This window comes from Hetaerina americana, unplaced genomic scaffold (assembly GCF_022747635.1).
Source record: "Hetaerina americana unplaced genomic scaffold, ioHetAmer1.1.p SCAF_6, whole genome shotgun sequence".
NCBI lineage: Eukaryota > Metazoa > Arthropoda > Insecta > Odonata > Calopterygidae > Hetaerina > Hetaerina americana.
In genome coordinates, this window is record NW_027287205.1 from 89,270,807 (window position 1) to 89,291,264 (window position 20,458).

Below are 20,458 nucleotides of genomic sequence, written 5' to 3' on the forward strand. Positions count from 1 at the left end.
TCGACTCAATAATCTTCAAAGTATGCTCCTTGAGCTGCTACACACTTAGTATAACGTTGCTCCTATTCCCCGTACGCCCGCTGGAAATTTTCTTTGGGGATGCCGTTGATGACCCTCGTCGAAGCCTCTTGAACGGCCTTTATCGAGTCAAAACGTCGTCCCTTGAGCTGTCTTTTCATCAGGGGGAAGAAGAAGAAGTCCGGTGGTGCCAGATCGGGAGAATAGGGCGGGTGCGGAAACGTGGCAACGCCGTATTTGGCCAGGAGCTGTCTGACGACGAGCGCGCCATGGCAGAATTTTCGGCACCATCTTGGCGTACACCTTGCGCATGGCCGAATCCTGTGAAATAATGCGTTGGACGTTGGATGCAGACAGACCCAATTGGTCTGCAATTTCTTCACTGGTTAAGCGTCGGTCTGTGTTCAGCAGTGTCCTCACTCTGTCCACATTCGTGTCGGTTCTTGCCGTCGACGGCGATGGTCGTCTTCAACGAGCTCCCTACCCTCTTTAAACAACTTGTGCCACTCAAATACTGTGGAACGGCTTAAGGCAGTGTCCCCATAAGCTTGCTTGATCATATCGAGGGTCTCAGTTGCTGTCTTCCCGAGTTTCGCACAAAACTTCACGGAATAACGTTGCTCTAAATTCAGATTCATTTTGTTTTTCGACGTGGACAAAAAACTTGCTTCACTAAAAACGGTGCCCTCACTCAACGACAGCCCGCAGGCGACTGCGGTTGGTGTCGGTCTGTTGCTAAGAGCCCCCTCCACCTTACCCTGCCAGGCAGCTCCCCTCCACCGCTCCGTTCGCGCCTGAGAAAATCAGTCCTACCACTTTTGGGTGCGACCCTGTACATAGATTGATATAATGCAAATAAATTTACGGTCTCGGCTATCCCGTTTTCATTGCTTCAAGACCGTAGGCACGTTCATTTTATATTTACAATGCATTGCTTTGCGATAGTCATTGGTCAAAATCGTCTTACAAAATACGATGTAAGCATAGGAGTTGATGCGGCTGATATCACTCGCTTGTTACAGGCTAAAATATGAGTTGCAATAATTCTAAAGAGGATCAATCAAACCATTTTGTAGTGTACGACAAATATTTTGTCTGTTCTTTTTGAGTTCTCTACGAATGTTGAAGGCTGCGATAGAGGGGTGAATATTAGGTAAACGAGGAAAGGGAACGAAAAGGATTAGGATGTTGGGCGGAATGAAGGAAGTCCGCGTTATTGAAGAGGGTCTCACTTTAGTGATGGATGTCTGATTGTTTTGGTTGAGGAGGCAAGTAAATATGTCATTGAATCGTTATCTTGGCAGTCAAAATCCCCAACTTTACTAGAGGATTATCTTTATTATTAACAATCGTAACACTGTACAGATAAATATATACTTACGTCATTAATTTGAGCCATACTCTAGAATTCACCTATCCTCAATTTTAAACTCTTAAATGTGCCCTATAAAGAAATGTCATGGCACATGCCGATTTTACAACTATATCCCTACATAAGATTATTATTTAACAAACCTAAATTAAACAAAATTAATGTGTAATATTTGATTAAATATAGCTCCGTAGTGTAATCATTTCATAATTTTGCTAAATGAATTTTGAATTGAATCCTTGCTTGATAAATTGAATAAAATAGCATTTTGTACAAAAGATAGTTTTTCTAAAACTAAAACTTTTGGCTAAAGATAGCTAACAGCGAGTTGTTGGACAGAAATTCCAATACAGGCAGCTGATCATTAACTTTTAAACTTAATAATAGTGATTAATTGTCATCTGTACATGCATATCATGTAGGTAATAAAGTCGTGAAGAACAAAGAAAAGTACAAATACGTATAGGATACATTTCAATACTATCAACATGCTTTAAAAAGAACATATATATCATGTAATAAAAATGCAATTATCTACAATTGTCATTTAAAAATTCATTCTATGAATAATAACTCTTCATTAGAATGAAGGTTCTTGGGTTTCGATTAGAAAGGAAATAACCATTATCTAAATTTATCGCAAGTGGCTTTAACGTTTTGACGCAATTTCGAATTGAAGTCTTATTTCTGTGTGGTGATTGCAGGGGCAGATGTACACACATGAACGACCGATGATAATACTTTGCAAAATCGTATCAAAGATTTATTGCTTACTTATTTCACACAGATTGCATGACTTGCCACAAGCCATCCATGACATAAAAATACTAATCATAAAATACGAGGTAAATATGAGGTATTATGAGACTTAAAAAAGTAAACCCATGACTATGTGAATAAAACTTCATTCAGTTATTCAGTGAACATTAATAATCCGGGGCTCGCTGTTTTTCACCCGTGGGAACTTTTATTTCAACCACTGGCAATGATTGAAAGAATGTTTTTCTTTTTTCAAACTTCCATCAACAAAAATGGATTGTAATGCAGAAGGGATTAACTTCACTCTTCTGTAATTCATCCGTGGCATTGGAAGTGGCATCGGTCGCATCGGATGCCGTTTGCCGATGCGTGCGGCTTTTGCGGATTAACTACCGGCGCCATTTTTGAATGCCGTTCGAAGAATATCATCGGGCAACTTGAGAATTACGGAATAACCCACGAAAGTTGCGAGGCGAGGAAAAACTTCGTGTGGATGACATTCGACGGCCGTCTCACCTGTGATAACTCGTCTGAGTGCGCACCGAAGTTAGTCACCGAAGGCGTGTGTGCGTGCCTGCGGTGTTAGCGAGAGAGAGATAACGGGAGGGTGTTTGACAGCGCCCGGGGCGGGAGCGACGAGTGCAAATAAATATTGGGAAACGTGAGGGCGTTGTCTGGGTTCCGGAAACAGATGTAAGCGGAGGTGAGGGCATAACAGCTTGGCTTCAAATGTCGGTGTGTAATAATTGTCAATGCGGAGACGATGCATCACAGTCAAGGTGATAATTATACGAAATGTATTGAGCAATAGCGATCGTAGCGGGAATAGTAAAGAAGAAAACGCACATATTGACAACATCATTGTCTTACAGGTTGTGCCTGAGCCATCGATCCTTCCAACTGTTTTGTGGTCCAGAATTTTACGAAGGAAACGAAGGTATTCTTTCTTTAAATTTACGACTTGGATGTTTTTCTGCACAGCTATGTAGATATTTGTGCTAATGGAACACAATTTATTCATCCCATATGTGTCTATTGTGGTATTTAGGCCGAGAGTTCGTTATGATTTGAAGATTTCACCAGCAGAATTCAACTGTATTGCCTCCGAGGAAAGCAGTCAAGGAGTTCCTCGGGAGACTTGACTTTAGGAAGGGGAGAGGCACGCGTTATGCCAAAGCAGTCACTATTGGAGAGGAATATAGATTACAAACAGGACGTATTTGCCTGTTTTGTAGGTTTCGAAAAGGCGTTTGAAGGAGTGAGTTGGGTTGTATTGACGAATGTGTTTCACAGGAAATAGATTGGAGGAACAGGAGGCTAATCCGCAACATGCACAACATAGTCCGTTCCGGCAAGGTACGAGGTTTTAGTGATCCTGCTGTCAGAATGTGGACGCCTTTAGTATCAGATATCACCGTCCTAGCACCACAAAACCGTGGCGTGTATCGTGAGCAACGTGTATCGTGGTTATCTCTTACCTTAAGGGGTTCAGCGGTGCGTAGAAGAGGATCCACAGGCCCCAAAATAAAGACTAATATGCTTCCGAGGTGTGCGCCAGAATCGGCGAGGACTCTGATTGGCTCCATCAGTGTTGACCCACTCACTTGAAAATACCCTTTTGGTCTCTTCATTGACTGTCAAGATGGCGCCTTCCGAGTGATGCAGCAATAGTTCCGAGCGCAGTTAGCAGAGTTTTGATGACGCTGCGTCGGACGAGGAGAGGCGATCTGAGAAAGATAGGAGACGCCTTCCTCGAGTATAACATTCCTCGCTTTCGGGAAGGTTGTCACGTCTATTTCGGGAATCTATTCCTTTGTGGGGCGACCGCTGGATCGTTACACATAACGACCATTTTTGAAAGCGGCGCCTCCTCTGGCAGTTGGTCGCCTGGGAGATCCATCCCTTTGGCACATTCGATGGATGGCCAGAATTGAATCTGGTTCGCAGCCTTTTTATGTCTGTCGCACCCCCCCCCCCCTCCCTTCTCACAACATTCGGGTGGGGGCACGTATTGCGGTTGCGACTTTTGCACAAATTTAGTCCGGGATGATTCCCTGCGCTGGCAATGGAGGCTTACATCCATATAAAGTCGCTCCCCTTATCTCACCAATGCTGCACTGCTATAGTGTATGCGATATTGCATGCATGCCTATTTCCGAATTGACCTGCAAGGAGTTCCTCTCTAAGGGGACAAAGGCCGAGGAATTGCTCGCTACCGAGGGTGCTCGCCCTGTCCACGCTAATTGTACGGCAGAATGCCTGCTTTTCGGTTGCCACTTAAAACAGAAATCTTGGGAGAAAATAAAAAAAAGCATAGAGTGTAATCCGGATGTATTTGTCTGTTTTGCAGTTTCGGTAAAGGCGTTTGATACAATGCATTATGAAAAATAAAGAGTATATTGCAGAAAATAGGAATAGATTGGAGGGATAGGAGGCTAATCCGCAACTTGTACATGTCTCAGACTGCTCAAGTGCGAGTGGGGGCGGAGAGTCTAGATGGGCAGTGTTAAGACGAGATGTAGGGCAGGGTTGCCCATTATCACCGTTGCTGTTTAACGTATAGTATGTCGAGGAAATGATTAAAGAGGCATTGGAAGAACTAGAGATAGGTATGAAAGTCGGCGGGGAATTCGTAAGATCAAAATCGTGTTTTGGACAAGAATGGTCCGAGTCGTTTGGGCATGAGATGAAAAATTCCATTGGGCAAGAAAGCTTTCACAAGGAGGAGAGAAATGATGACAGGGACGTTGAGTAATGTGCTATCATGTCACTCGCAGCTTCCCATTCCAGTCGATTGCTCTTGTTACCGTTTCAATTGGGAAAGAAGCAATGCCTCATTTCCATCGGTCGAGGCGAGACGAATCACCTCGCATGTATGGACCGTTTGCCATCATGTTTCAGGGGCAGAGAGATCTGCACGCGGGCGACTCGAAAGGATAACCAGTTCTGGTAATGATGGCAACCTTCTTCAAGGGCGGGCGCCGCTTCAAGGGCGGCCAGGTTCCGCCTGGGGCGAGAGGAGGCAAGGGGGGCGGACGAAGGGCCCACCACCGCCCCCGAGGCGGCGCACAGTGGTTGGTTCCGTGAATAAAGTGGTTCGATACTTGGCCGATTGACTAAATCATTCTGGACCTCTTTTGGCACGCGGCACACTAAGTAAAAGCCCTTTAAACACACTCTAGCACAATAAGCTCAAAAGGGTGCCATCATCAGTAATTTAATCCTGAGATTTATTCAGTCCTCGGCCCTCCCTTCTTCTCTATTGACCGGCAACCCATGACAGCTCCTCCGTTTTACATCCTCCTCCATTTGTCTTCGCCCCTTTGTCTTTTCTTCCGGGATCTTCCCTCCTAGTTTGTCGCTAACCAATCCAATGTGCCTCTATCTAGCCTTTGCGCACAGTTTTCCATAAGATTATTGTTCTTTCCCCTTCTGTATATTCCTTGTTCTTTGCTTTGTCTGTCCGTTTAATCTTCAGTCTTCTCCTCCCGCACCATGCTTCTAATTCTTCTTTGTCTTCTGCCCTGGTCCCCCTTTCCAATGTTCAATGCCTCTGACCATCTCCATAGGAACGTTTTATCGAACCGCCTCCTCAATTGCAACCTTGAGCATTCCACGTTTCCACACTCTCTATTTTCACTCGTCTTCTTGTGACATCTGTCTTCAGCGTCTCTCTTCCACTTGCACAAGGGTTTCAGTGATCATCTGTCCACGGTCATTCTATATTCCTGAAGAACGTGGTTCATAGAATTCAGCTGTACAGCCTCTCGTTTCAGCCACTACCGCGATGTCTTCTGCCAAATGGAGCATGCTTATTTCTTTGCCAGTCACACCTTTGAAACCCAATTCCGGCGCTTCTTCCATCGCCTCTCCTCGATGTTCATTGAATAGCGATTGTCAGAGGCTGACCCTTTTCTTCAAATTTTTCCTCCCCCTGTTCATAAGCCGCTTTTTTTCCCCTTCCTCTACAAATATTTTAATTGGTTGACTCGCCGTAGATTCGCATCCAGTTCTCCTCGGCCATCTTTCTCTTTCTCATGACTTGCTTCCGCATCTTTTTAATCAGGAGTTCCTCCCGTTTCATCACTCGCATGTTCTTCATTCTTGCCTCTTTATCAGGTGGCTATCCTGCCTTGTTTCAGCCGCTACTCATCGCCGCTTGGATTGCGACTCCTCACTCGCGAGGTGCTCATCCCTTCGCTCATTCGCTCGCCACATTCGTCATCTCCTCCTCCTTCGCCAGTCTCACTCATCCATTTTTATATTCCCCTGGCGATGGTCTCTGGCTCGCTTTTTACTCCAGTACTACCTCTGCGCTCCATTTGTTTTCTCCTTCCCGCGTGATCTGTCCTCTTCTTTGCCTTGCAGTCGGCTGCCAGTGACCAAGAGTGTTGCTATTTGCAATCAGTGCCGAGGTGGCTCATACGTCGGTCGCTTCATTTAGTCCATGCATCTCGATATCACTGGAAAACAGTCAACTTTGGTGTGTGGTCCTCGTATCTTGCCCGATGTTGATCAAAGAGGGTGTTTGCCACGTTCTTCTCGCCACGGAATTATCTCTCTATCCCGCATTTCACGCACGTTCACTTCGGCGTGCGCTCTCACTTGGAGCAATGCTCTCAGCGGTGAACGCTGGCAATTAGCGGACGTACTCAAAGAGGCGTGACTCAATCGATCCCGAGTTGGGAGGGCACGTGGGAGGAAAGGGCTCTGCGCCCTCACTCACTAACTAGAGCTTGGTCATCAGCGAACCTGACTGATTTTACGTATTCCCCGCCCACTTTCATTCCTACCTCCAGTTCTTCCCATACCTCTTTGATCATTTCCTCCTCATATACGTTGAACAGCACCGGGGACGATGGACAACACTGCCCATCCGGACTCCCCGTTCCCCAGCAAGAGCTGTGCTGGTGATGGTAATGATGATTCCATGATGATAGGGTTACCTATGGCACCAGATAGGTCGAAGTTTAGGAGCCAGACGAAGAGTAGTCCACGAAGCGTCTGTTCCTCAGTGAGGCGGCTGCAATGGCGTCTGACCCCAGTGGGGCAGCCATTGAGTGATGATGTCACGTTAAAAACACTATTGAGGAAGGCGACGCGAAACCAACTCAATTCTCATTCCCAAGAATCATAGCATACATTGAAAATGAGTCCTGGCAACTACGAGACTCGGCCCAATCTGCAGTGAGTCACGACCGACAGCGGGAGAGGGAATGTTTCTGCGGTCTACATCTACATAATATCCCGAATGGAAGGAAGATTTTTTATCAACTAATTAGTAGCATTTATGAAGGAGGAATTTGACTAACTAATTTCTTAGGAACTGGGTTGATATCTATTCCAAAAATTGGTTAGGATAAATTTGGATATCCCACGCAGCTAAAGTTGTTCTCAGGATCATAAACAAAAGGATAGAGAGCAGGACAAATGATTACTTAAGGGATGATCAGTTTGGGTTTAGGGAGGGGAGAGGCACACGTGATGCCATTGCAGTAATTAGATTATTAATCGAGAGGAATATAGAACACAACCAGGAGGTATTTGCCTGTTTCGTAGATTTCGAAATAGCGTTTGACAGAGTACATTGGGAAAGACTAATGAGTGTATTGCAGAAAATAGGAATAGATTGGAGGGAAAGGAGGCTAATCCGCAACCTGTACATGTCTCAGACTGCACAGGTGCGAGTGGAGAAACGGGAGTCCGGATGGGCAGTGTTTAGGAAGAGGTGTAACGAAGGGTTGCCCATTATCACCTTTGCTGTTCAACATATACGCGGAGGAAATGATTAAAGAAGCATGGGAAGACCTGGAGGTAGGAATGAAAGTGGGCGGGGAAATCGTTCAATCGCAGTCCCAGGGAACAAGGTCCGTCGTGGTGACGACCCCTGACGTGGACCCGGGGTTCCCCTGTCCCCTAGTATCGGAGCACAGGCTGCCAACTTTTGGAAATGAAAGTGGTGCTGATAACATGAAGTTCTCCGAGCAATTTTTGGTGGCATGGACTGTGCCTGATTGGATGCAGTGGAAGTGCGTTCGCTTTTCCTTCGACGGATCCTTGGGCACGTTCGCACCGAAATGGCCAGATTGGTTTGACCTTCTAGTCGCATTTCCACAAATACGCACACTTTCATTCTTTCCGGAGGGCATTTCCCACACCCCGCCGCGCCGTGACCTCCAAAACCGGCCCGCGCTCTGGTCCCCGGCCCTCTCCCGGGCGCGCTCTCGCCCCGCCTCCGAGGCTGAGTTCGACGGTCGCCCGGGAGGCACTGGTGCTCGAGTGTGTGTGACCTTCCGAATCTTCGGCCATCACTTCCCACGATTGCATGCGTTTCTATTCCATTGGGGGTTGAATTGGGGGTCGAAGGTGAGTGCCAGTCCAAAGGAGTAACACCCTCCCCCTCGGCGAATTGACTGGACAGTCCTATTTTAGGCCAAGATATCTATTCTTATTTGCTGCAATACCGTCATTAGTTTTTCCCAATGTACTCTGTCAAACGCTATTTCGAAATCTACGAAACAGGCAAATACCTCCTGGTTGTGTTCTATATTCCTCTCGATTAATAATCTCATTACTGCAATGACATCACACGTACCTCTCCCCTTCCTAAACCCAAACTGATCATCCCCTAAGTAATCATTTGCTCTACTCTCTATCCTTTTGTTTATGATCCTGAGAACAACTTTAGCTGCGTGGGATATCAAACTTTTTGTCCTATAGTCCTCACATGATGTAGCCTTTACCTTTTTCGGAATAGGAACTAAAACTGATCTCACAAAGTCTTCCGGCCAGATTCCCTCCTCATAAATACTACGAATCAGCCCATATAGCCTCTTCCTCCAACATTTACCGATACATTTCAGTAGTTCAGCAGGAATGTTATCCACCCCCACGGCCTTATTTAGTTTCATCTCCATTGATGCCCTTTCTATCTCCTCGTCGAGTATGCCTGGACCTAAGCTATCTTCCTCTACGTCATGTTCCTTTTCTATGTTTAACTTGCGGTTGCGGATTAGCCTCCTGTCCCAAACTGGTCATCCCCTAAGTAATCATTTGCCCTACTCTCTATCCTTTATTTGATGATCCTGAGAACAACTTTAGCTGCGTGGGATATCGAACTTATTGTTCGGTAGTCCTCGCATGATGTAGCCTTTACCTTTTTTGCAATAGAAACTAACACTGATCTATAGAAAACTGTTGGTCCTCATACAATCACGTACAAACCTCCGACAATATATGTAATGTCCACGACGTAGTCCATAAATACCTTTTCTTCGCCCGGGTTCCCGTCTCAGTTTATAAATTGTCTCTCTTAACCTTAACAAATTTTTGCACTGCGTTTGCCGCACGCTTCTTTAACCCTATTATTCTCCCGCCTTAATTTATTTTTCAATTCTTTGTACTTACTTTGACGTAACTCTCTGTTGAATGTCTTCCATTTTCGTTACAATTTAGATCGCGGGATGACTTCCCTGTCGTCTGCTCATCGCTTCGGTGTTAGGGTGGACCCTCCCCCCTTCCCCCCTCACCCTTCCCCCCGTGGGTTCCGGAACCACAGCAACTTCCATTCTCAAGAAGAATCAATTATTTCTCTTAAAAGAGGTGGGTTTATAGCAATAATGTACCGGGTCTTACAGTAGTTAAATATCAAAATTGGCTGGCTTGCACACCCAGAGGCTGTGAATCAGGTGCAGGACTGACGGGAATGAATGCCCTCCGGAAATTACCATTTCTACTTCAGTATTTGAAAATGATATGAGAATGAATGTATGTGCATATTGTGGTCGTGGAACCTCTTGAAGAGCACAGGGCGCTGATTTCCCTCGGTGCATTCCTTCACGAGAAAGTGGAGCGTACGAAGGCTTCCTCTTGAGAAATCGTATTGAGATTAATTTAATGGGCCCCGATTCACACGACGAACTTCTTTGAGGGAGACTTTCCCACCCTCTCCCAATTTAGTCTTTGGCATCCTTTATTGTGGCTTTGGCACGGGAATCGATTCGTGAAGGAGGGCGACCGAGTGTAAATGAAATGATGGCCACTGGATGGGCATTCTGTTACTGATCAAAAGTCATCAGAAAGAAATGCTAAACTTAAGTTAAACGTAAAAGGCTAAGTTAAACGTTAATATTTAGGGCATTAAGTAGAGCCGATGGAATAGCTCCTCCATCTAGGATTCATCAGTTATCTTGATCAAATAGTAATGATATGAAGAGTAAAATAGCGTCAAATAAAGACAATTTTAGAGTGGAGGCAGTTGATGACAGGGATCTCGAGTAACGGCATTAAGAAAAAATTATTGAAACTTTAAAAATAGTTTCCTTCAGCTCCGACACTTGTTCGCTGAGACGAGGAATCGCGTGGATTGGAAACGTTTTTGAAATGTTATGGGCGTGTGAGCAAGGTGACAAAAGGGAAATTGACGGACAGGAAATTAATTTAAAAGTGTTATGGTTTATCCAGGATGGAGAGGGTGAAGTGGAGAGAAAGGAAAACTAATGAGGAAATGCAGGAGAAATAGGAATAGGGTTGTTGATTTATTTATTTGACGACTTTATTTGTGTGACACTGCGACCAAATGGTCTCGTCTTCCACCTAAACCCCTAAATATTGCATTTGGACAGTTACAAATGGCCACTGCTTGACGATGTTGGACGGAATGGAGGGAGGAATTAAGTGGAATGGAAGAAGGGCTTATTCTGTGGATGTCGGTTTGCGCTTTGCTAAGAGAGGCAAGGGAATCGTCGCTGTACCGTTGCAGAGTGGCCGTGATAACATGAGTGCTTAGTGAGAGCAGATGAGAGAAGTTCGGTGAATTTTAAGAGAAAGGAAGAAAATCGGATGGAGGGGCATCGTGGCTTAGTAATTAGACTGTGACGTTCGTGGTAATGGGAGAAGGGGTGAAATATTAGGAACATTAAGTAGGTAGACATCGACTGTAAACGAGGGGGGGTGGGAGAAGATTGGGTTGAGTGTTTGATAGTGAAATGTGCGGGTGGCATGGATCACGTTTTGAGCCATTCGCGTTGCCTGACCCTGGATCTGCAATCGGAGTCATTTGGCGCGGCCCTTGTCTCCGGGCCTAGTCTCAGGGATCCAATACAGCTGCGAATCAACTTCAGCAGGCGAAGGCTAGCGAGTCCATCCGGCCAGAATTTTCCGACGTCACGCTGCAAGGGATCTCTTGCTAGGTTGCCACGTGCACGTTGGCAAGGCGCGTTCGCCCGTGACGCCACGTGGGATGGGATTCACTCCCTCCGCATCTTGTCTAGCGAAGGAAACGGCATTTGAAGGAATAAGACGGCCAGGCTCCACTCGTTTCCAGTGGGAATGGTGCGAAGGCATGAGAAGAGGCTTCTTGAGGCGCTGCGGTGCTTCTTCTTAGCAATGAAAACCGTGCGTCGGGAATATATTCACTTTTCAAATTGTTTTGTACTTTAAATGTGCCGAGAAAGCTGTACAACCACTTTGAAATTCACGTATCGATAACCAAATTTGTTGATGCCATCATCCGAAATGTGAACGAATATTCGAAGTCATGTGTATTTGAACGATTCAATTCAGAAGTAAATAATACCTTGCTTATCTCTTCTTTTTCCTATGAAAAAAGACATTGGCTTAAAATGCGTATTACGGAATCAATTTCCAAGTTCTAAGAAATATATTAAATACCGAAATACAGAGGATACGAGGAATAACTTCCTTGAGATCACGCGCTCCACAGTCAAGACGTCCATTCACGGTACATTTATAAAAGATAGCACGGACCCTAGATGGTACAAGGCGGATGTTAGAAAGGCATTACCACTTCAAAGGCTATGTCAGTGCAAGATAAAAAATATTAGGGTTGTTATTTCTAGCGAGGAAAATAATGAGATCACTTATGATTACAAGACATCTAGGGCGAGTGCCAAGAAGGAATTTCGGAAAGCGTAAAGGGAATTCAAAAGGAAAAGATTAGCGGAAATTTTGAAATAGAATCCAAAAACACTTAAGTCGTGCGTCAGAGAGGTCTAGGGAAATAAGTCAATTGTCAATAATTCACTCTACAACGATAAAGGCGAAAGAGTGACCAGCAGTTTGGAAAAGGCCAACTTATTAAATTCCTTCTTTCAAAGCGTGTTGACCGATGTCTCATCGAATGCCTCCGATAGCTTAACAAATCGTGCCGGCCCACCGATTCCCAAAACTGAAGTCTCATATAATGGAATTGGACCTTCGCTGAAAAACATTGTCTGACAAATCATCCGGGCCGGATGAAATACTCGCTCGTTTGAATGAGGAACTAGAGTCGGGAATCTCGCCGTATCTAGAAATAATATTTAAGGAGTCACTGGTAGATCCAAAGGTTCCCAGTGATTGGAAAATGGATACTTTAACACCTATATTTTAAGACAAAGACAAGGAGGAACCAATCAATTACAGACCTATTTCCATCAGGAGTTAATAATGAAAAATAAGCACGGGTTCCAAAAGGTTAGACCCTGCGGTTAGACACATCTTGCTATTTCACAAGATCACGGTATTCTTAGTTCAGGAAATAGTAATGTTCCAGTAGACGCAGTTTTTTCAAGATTTATGGGTACTTTTCGAACAAGTACCTCATAGCAAACTACTCATAGAGCTAGAAGCATATGGCACGGTTAACAATATCCGGGGTTGGATTAAAGACTTTTTGAATATTCGGGCACAAAGAGATTCGAGTGCCAAGAGGTCGGATGAAAGGGTTGGATCAAATGCAGTACAAGTTACTTCAGGTGTTCCTCAGGGAAGTTAATTTATTCCTACTTTACATTAACGACATTCACTCCGTGGTCACTGGTAAGATGATTTGTAATGAGACTGTTGAGGGAATGTGATGAAAAAGTTAAAGAGAAATGTTTTCTCTCGCTGGTTAGGCCTCATTTAGAAAATGTTGCTAGTAGATAGGATCCTCACGATGTTGGATTGGTTGCCGATTGACGAATTCGCAACGACCCTGAATCCCTGAATAAATTCCTCTCAAGGCTCACGCCTCTCTCATCCAGCGCGGCTCTCCGGACACCCTCCCGCACAAAAACTCCGCGCACATGCATGCATCTCTGAAATATCCGACGTAAAAGACAAATCACGCTCTGTGCATCTGCACGACCTACTTACCTGGCGTGCTGTCCCATAAAATGGTTCTTAAGAGTTAAAAAACTTAAACAAAGCCACCGCCGACCTACTTTCCGAATGCCAAATTGGACTGCCATTTAAACGACCGGCAAACCTTTGTCATCTTCTCAAATCCACCACGCCCCTTCCCAAATCCACTCCCATTCCCGAAATCCCTCCGACTCCATGCATGCGAAACCTGCTCCGACCTTCTTTTAATTAAGTCCCTTCCGCAGCAGCGCCTGTCCTCCCGTCCCTCCCTCCACACTTCAAAACTTGTCACCCATCTGCCCAGCCGCCTGCGTCTCGAATAGTAGTGGCCGCGCCGCACCGCCGTGCCCCTCAACATTGGAATCGACAACCACAGGGCGTGCATCCTGCAAGCCACCCTCCCCCCCATCTCCCTCCGCCACCCCATCCCCCCCCCTCATCCCCCAGTTCCCAGACACGCAGCTACCCTCGGCGAAAGTTTCGAATAATGGCACAAAGAAGATTTATTAGAAAAGCACCGAGTACATCTTAATGAAAGGTTAATAAGCGACGTTAATTGGAAGGAAGACTCTTAAGCAGTGATGTTGAATATGAGCTATTATCCACATCGTACTACGGTAGGAGAGATCATGTCAAGAAAACTAGATATATCAAGTATAGAATTGATGGATTTAAGATGTCATTTTTTCCACGAACGAAAAGGGACGAGAATGACATTACGTTTGTCCGACCGCGCCGGGAGGGAAAAGTGATTTTGGTCAAGGGTAGTCTTTTGTTATCACCCCCTACCATACACCCTAGTGGTGACTCGCAGGGTACCAAATTAGAATAAAATGTACTTTGAATGTGTAGAACAAATACGTTGTCAGTTGATATAATTGTGTAAGTATCTAATGAAGTATGAATGTATAACCTGATCACTAAAGCTGTATTTTTTTGAATCTATAGAACTGGAAGGTCAAATATTAGAATAGCAAATGGAGGTTAAATACCTCGGCGCAATGTTTGAATGCCTCTCAATTTTGAAAAAATGTCAAGAAGCCATTTAAAAAAATGTCCAAAAGATTGCTTCCGTGTTTCAAAGTAATTTATAATCAATCCTGTCCATTTCACCTTCTCCATTCTTCTCCACACCCACATTTCAAAAGCCTACGCCTAAGCCATCTACGTCTATCCTCCTGCTTCAATGACCACGTTTCCGCACCTTACATAGCTACGCTCCATATCAAAGTTTTTACGAATCTTTTCTTAACATCCTTAATCAAAGTCCCTGTCATCAACTCCCTCCTCCTTGTGAAAGCCTCTTTGCCTAGCGCAATTCTTCTCCTTACGTCCCTACTACTTTGACCGTGTTGGTCCAAAACACTACCGAGATACGTAAACTGTTCTACCGCTCTAGTTTTTGCCCTCCTATTTTAATGTTAAGCTTGGCCTTTTTCTTTCTAGAAAATCGATAACCTTTGTTTTATTAATATTGATTCTCATCCCATACCTGTCGCACTGAATTTCCAATTCACTCAGCAATGCTTGCAGCCCCTTGGCTCACTGACAAACTAAACCCAAGAACAATGTGATGGACAACAGAGTATAGAAAATACCGTACCTGAAACGGGACATTCTATTTATTTGAAATCTATATTTGTGGACGATATTGAAATGGTTACATGACTGGGAGCAATTATAATCAAGTAATATGAAAGGCTTTGTTAATGGAGAAATAGGTCTTAATTAATAAAGATACCAAATTTTTAGGAAGTTTTCATAAGCTTAATTTCGTATTCCTTGATAATTTAAATACTTGATGAAGAAGAGCGAGATAGCGCTAGCGAACAAAAACACAATTGCAACTCATACGTATTCGGAATTTTCGGTAGCAAGACCAATTTCCTCAGCAGGAAAAGGGAACTGGGGACAAGGTTACAGGAGGGCGAGGAAGATGGAAGGGGAAGGTGGGGAAAGGTTTGGGAAGGGGAAGAATTGGGATGGGAAGGTTTGGAAATGTGGGAATAATATGGAAGGTTTCGGGAAAGAAGGGAAGGGGAAAATACCTGGAGATTAGTGTCTCATATTATAACCTGGTTCATTCCAGGAATCAAGGAACAAAATAAACGCCTGCTCTCTTGTCCTTAATTTGAGTGGAGAGTGGGAGGGTGGAAAGGATACTAAAATGGAGACACTTCTGCATTTGTCAAGTGAGTGTTATGTTCAGAGAAGTGTTTTGGTAATGTGAGGTGCGGTTGTTATGGATTCTAATATTTAGGGTTGTGGTGTACTAACCAAAATAAAGGCAGGGCGTAGTTGGCACTGAGCATTGAGCATTTTCCCTGAGGTTAAGAGCATCCGCCCGGCAAGTGGAAAGACCGTTTGGAGAAGTTGGAAAGAAGTCGGTTTGGTTGGTGATTGTAGTACTAACTACCTAGTACTAAGCCCGACGGAGAATATACTTATATGTACTCATATATATATATATATATATATATATATATATATATATATATATATATATATATATATATATATAGTACAATACACAGTAACACATAATATAGAAACACAAAAAAAGAGAACACTCACACGTATTTTCTTGATATTTCGACGGAAACAATCCGTCTTCCTCTGAAGATGTAGAAGTAATGACTGCTGGAATTGTTGAGGTGAGGGGTGCGAGAGAAAGGGAAGGGGGCCAGGGGAAGGGGAGAACGGGAGGCGAAGGAGGGGTGAAAGGAATGGTTGGGGAGAGGAAAGGGAGAGGGAAGGGGTGGAAGTAACAGTTTTAGGCCACTCCCATCAGTGAACGACATTGAGGCCCGGATGCTGATAGGCCATACAGATGTAAATGAAAGCCAATTCAAGGGTTTTTAATTCTATAGGGTTATCGGATGTGGGAAGGGACGCTAGGACGGAAACATTGTAACACTGGTTGAAGGGGGTATTATGATGGGAAGCATGTTTAGGGATGGGGAGACCCGCGGACGGGGAGGAGGGATTGCACGAGGCGCGGTGGTTGTTAATCCTAATGTTAAGTGGTGTGGAACATTGGCCTATGTAAAAGGACGGGCAGAGTTTACAGGTAAGAAGATAAACAACATAACTCTGCCCGTCCTTTTACATAGGCCAATGTTCCACACCACTTAACATTAGGATTAACAACCACCGCGCCTCGTGCAATCCCTCCTCCCCGTCCGCGGGTCTCCCCATCCCTAAACATGCTTCCCATCATAATACCCCCTTCAACCAGTGTTACAATGTTTCCGTCCTAGCGTCCCTTCCCACATCCGATAACCCTATAGAATTAAAAACCCTTGAATTGGCTTTCATTTACATCTGTATGGCCTATCAGCATCCGGGCCTCAATGTCGTTCACTGATGGGAGTGGCCTAAAACTGTTACTTCCACCCCTTCCCTCTCCCTTTCCTCTCCCCAACCATTCCTTTCACCCCTCCTTCGCCTCCCGTTCTCCCCTTCCCCTGGCCCCCTTCCCTTTCTCTCGCACCCCTCACCTCAACAATTCCAGCAGTCATTACTTCTACATCTTCAGAGGAAGACGGATTGTTTCCGTCGAAATATCAAGAAAATACGTGTGAGTGTTCTCTTTTTTTGTGTTTCTATATTATGTGTTACTGTGTATTGTACTATTCGGCACTTCCGTGTTACGTCTATGAAAGCATATACTATATATATATATATAAGAGTAAATATATGTATATATATATATACAATATATATACAATATATATAATATATATATACAATATATATATATATAATATAATTATATATATATATAATATTTTATATATATATCCCCTCCCCGGACTACAACCTTGACGTGGTGGAAGGGCTTGTGCGTTCCGATGACCCCTAGAGCTGTGCTGGCGGGAGTAATAAACATTGCTCCTGGTAGGGTCACCCATGCCAGATAGGTCGAAGGTTAGGAGCCAGACGAAAGGTAGTCCACGCAGCGTCTGTTCCTCAGTGAGGCGGCTGCAATGGCGTCTGACCCCAGTGGAGCGGCCAGTAAGTGATGGTGTCACGTTAAAAACACTATTCAGGAAGGCAACGGGAAACCACCTCAATTATCATTCCCAAGAACAATGTGATGGACAATATAGATATTTTGAGTCCTGGCAACCCGGGGCTCGGCCCAATCGGCCGTGTGTCGTGCCCGGCAGCGGGGGAGGCAAGGCTTCCGCGGTCGTCATCCCACGAAACCCTTGCAAGGAAAAATCAGCAGCAGCAGGACAAAAGACGCAGGAGAAGAAGACCAAATTAGTTAGAATAGGAACGTGGAATGTTAGGACAATGATGAGGACAGGGAAATTGGAGAATGTTAAGAGAGAGATGGAAAGGGGAAATATAGATATTTTAGGTCTATGCGAGGTGAGATGGAAAGATAGCGGGATTACTGGAGTGATAAGCATAGAATAATATACAGCGGTGGGGACGAGAGCCAATGAGGGGTTGCCATAGTATTAAATGAAGCGGTAGGAAGAAGCGTAGTCAACATAGAGCAGGTAACGGATAGAATACTACTAGTGGATATAAAAGCAGAACCGACGAACTTAGTTATTATTCAGGTATACATGCCACCGAGCAACCATAAGGAAGAAGAGGTCGATAGGATATACGATCAGTTAGAGGATATGATCGCGTTTGTTCCTGGAGGGAAAGGAGGCTAATCCCCAACCTGTACATGTCTCAGACTGCTCAGGTGCGGGTGGGAAACGGGGAGTCAGGATGGGCAGTGTTAGGAAGGGGTGTAAGGCAGGGTGGCCCATTATCACCGTTGCTGTTCAACCTGTATGCAGAGGAAATGTTCAAAGAGGCATGGGAAGAACTGGAGGTAGGAATGAAAGTGGGCTGGGAATTCGTAAAATCAGTTAGGTTTGCTGATGACCAAGCTTTAGTTTGTCAGTCAGCCAAGGGGCTGCAAGCATTGCTGAGTAAATTGGAAATTCAGTGAGACAGGTATGGGATGAGAATAAATATTAATAAAACAAAGGTTATGCGATTTTCTAGAAAGAAAAAGGCCAAGCTTAACATTAAAATAGGAGGGCAAAAACTAGAGCAGGTAGAACAGTTTACGTATCTCGGTAGTGTTTTGGACCAACACGGTCAAAGTAGTAGGGACGTAAGGAGAAGAATTGCGCTAGGCAAAGAGGCTTTCACAAGGAGGACGGAGTTGATGACGGGGACTTTGAGTAAGGATGTTAAGAAAAGACTCGTAAAAACTTTGATATGGAGCGCAGCTATGTACGGTGCGGAAACGTGGTCGTTGAAGCAGGAGGATAGACGTAGATTGGAGGCTTTTGAAAAGGGGGAGTGGAGAAGAATGGAGAAGGTGAAATGGACAGAGAAGAAAACAAATGAGGAAGTACTTGGTATGGTGGGCGAAGAGAGGGGTTTGTTGAGAGAAATCCTGTGGAGGCAGGAAAAGTGGATGAAGGGGGTATTGACCGGCAGTGGGATGTTGAAGACTGTGATTGAAGGGAGAATGTTAGGCAAACGAGGAAAGGGAAGGAACAGGATAGGGATGTTGGACGGGATGAAGGGAGGAAGAAAGTACTCAGAGATGAAGAGGGACCTGATATAGAGTAGGATACTGGATTTTGTACTTTGTTAGGAATCACAAAATATTTGTTTGGTAGTTGTGTCCATCCAAAAACCTACCTTAACCGGTAGATTACCTAATAATAATAAATTATATATATATATATATATATATATATATATATATATATATATATATATATATATATATATATACGATTACTATTGTTGCCGCCATCACGGGTGAGTGTGAAAGATAGGGAAATGTTGAAATTGTGAAAACCAAATGAAACCAACTCGACGAAAATATTAGTTAAAGTAGAAGTTGAAGTGGATGAGTAGTATATAGATCGCTCTTGGAGAGGGCGCGACGGGGCACTCACTTGGGCGGGTCCGAAGGCTTGCCCGTCGCATTGAGCGCGAGGTCTCGTGAATCTTGGGTTGCCCTCTCTCGCACGGTAGTGGATGGACGATATTTGAGGCGTCGGCCGGATCACGGGCGGAAAAACATGTCTCAATGTTCCCGACACCAGGACGAATCTAAAATCATTCAAATTTCGACTCATTCAAATTTCCTTTAAATTAGAAATCGAATCTATTTCATCAGATATCAAATCCGCTCTATTCAAATAATTCCAAATTTCATTCAACTAAAATCGAAGTAACCAAGATACACGAATGACAACCAAATTTCGTGGCAAATTTATGCAAATATGCGTCGTTTTTTTTTTAGTCCCATTTGGTTATATTACGGAAAGTTTTTCACGAACGATATTCTTGAATTTCGTCGTTGGTGCGCGTAATAAACAAAGCTGCAGCCCGAATTGGCGCAACGGGTGGAAGTTGGAGGGGCGGAGGGCGGGGGGGTGACCTATGGGTGATCTTCCAAAAATAGGGTCACTCTCGAATATCGCGTGCAGCCCCCCAAAGGCACCATTGACGTGATTGGCTAAGCCGAGGCTCGTCCAACTCCGCTCGCCTTTAGAAGAGAATGCGCTCCGACTACTGCAAGGCTTCTTCCATTGAAAATCAGATGCACCGCCTTGGAATGTTTTATTCAAATGATTCTTTAAATAATTGCATTTTAAACGGGGGTGTATCATTTGGAATAACGAAAATTCAAACTTTCCAATACCTCGAAATCATCAACGTCGAAATAAGCCGTAATTACCCGCGTGATTGTGGCGACGATATATCCAGTAGGTGGCGATAATAATTTATATTTATTTATTTAACGACTTGGCTGGGGCGAGATTGAGACTTCATAGTCCCTCCTTCCACGTGTTACAACGGACACAGCCACGAACATCCATAACAATCGGTTAGATCGAATAATATCGACCTTATCGTTTCATCAGAAATGTCCTCCATGTCAGTAATATTGTACCTAAAGTTGTTTACGCCAAATTGATTACGCCTTCATTTTGAAATGTCGTACACATTGCTAAATGGATAATTTATATATCGACACTATCATTCATATCGAATACATCGACCATGACTGGTATGTTGCTCGACAGTGTCATCATACCCACAACATCGACCGTATCCATTCTATCGATCATTGTTTTTATATTGCCTGTCAACAACGTGTAGATTACGACACGTGGTTGGCTCTTCCAAGGTCATACG

General features: G+C 44.3%; 1 protein-coding gene across 3 annotated transcripts in view; it reads left to right on the plus strand.

The window, feature by feature from the left end:
• The window catches only part of CalpA (calpain A), a 166,366-nt gene that overhangs the window by 72,563 nt on the left and 73,345 nt on the right, over positions 1–20,458 (plus strand). The gene's annotated exons all lie outside the window — the stretch shown is intronic.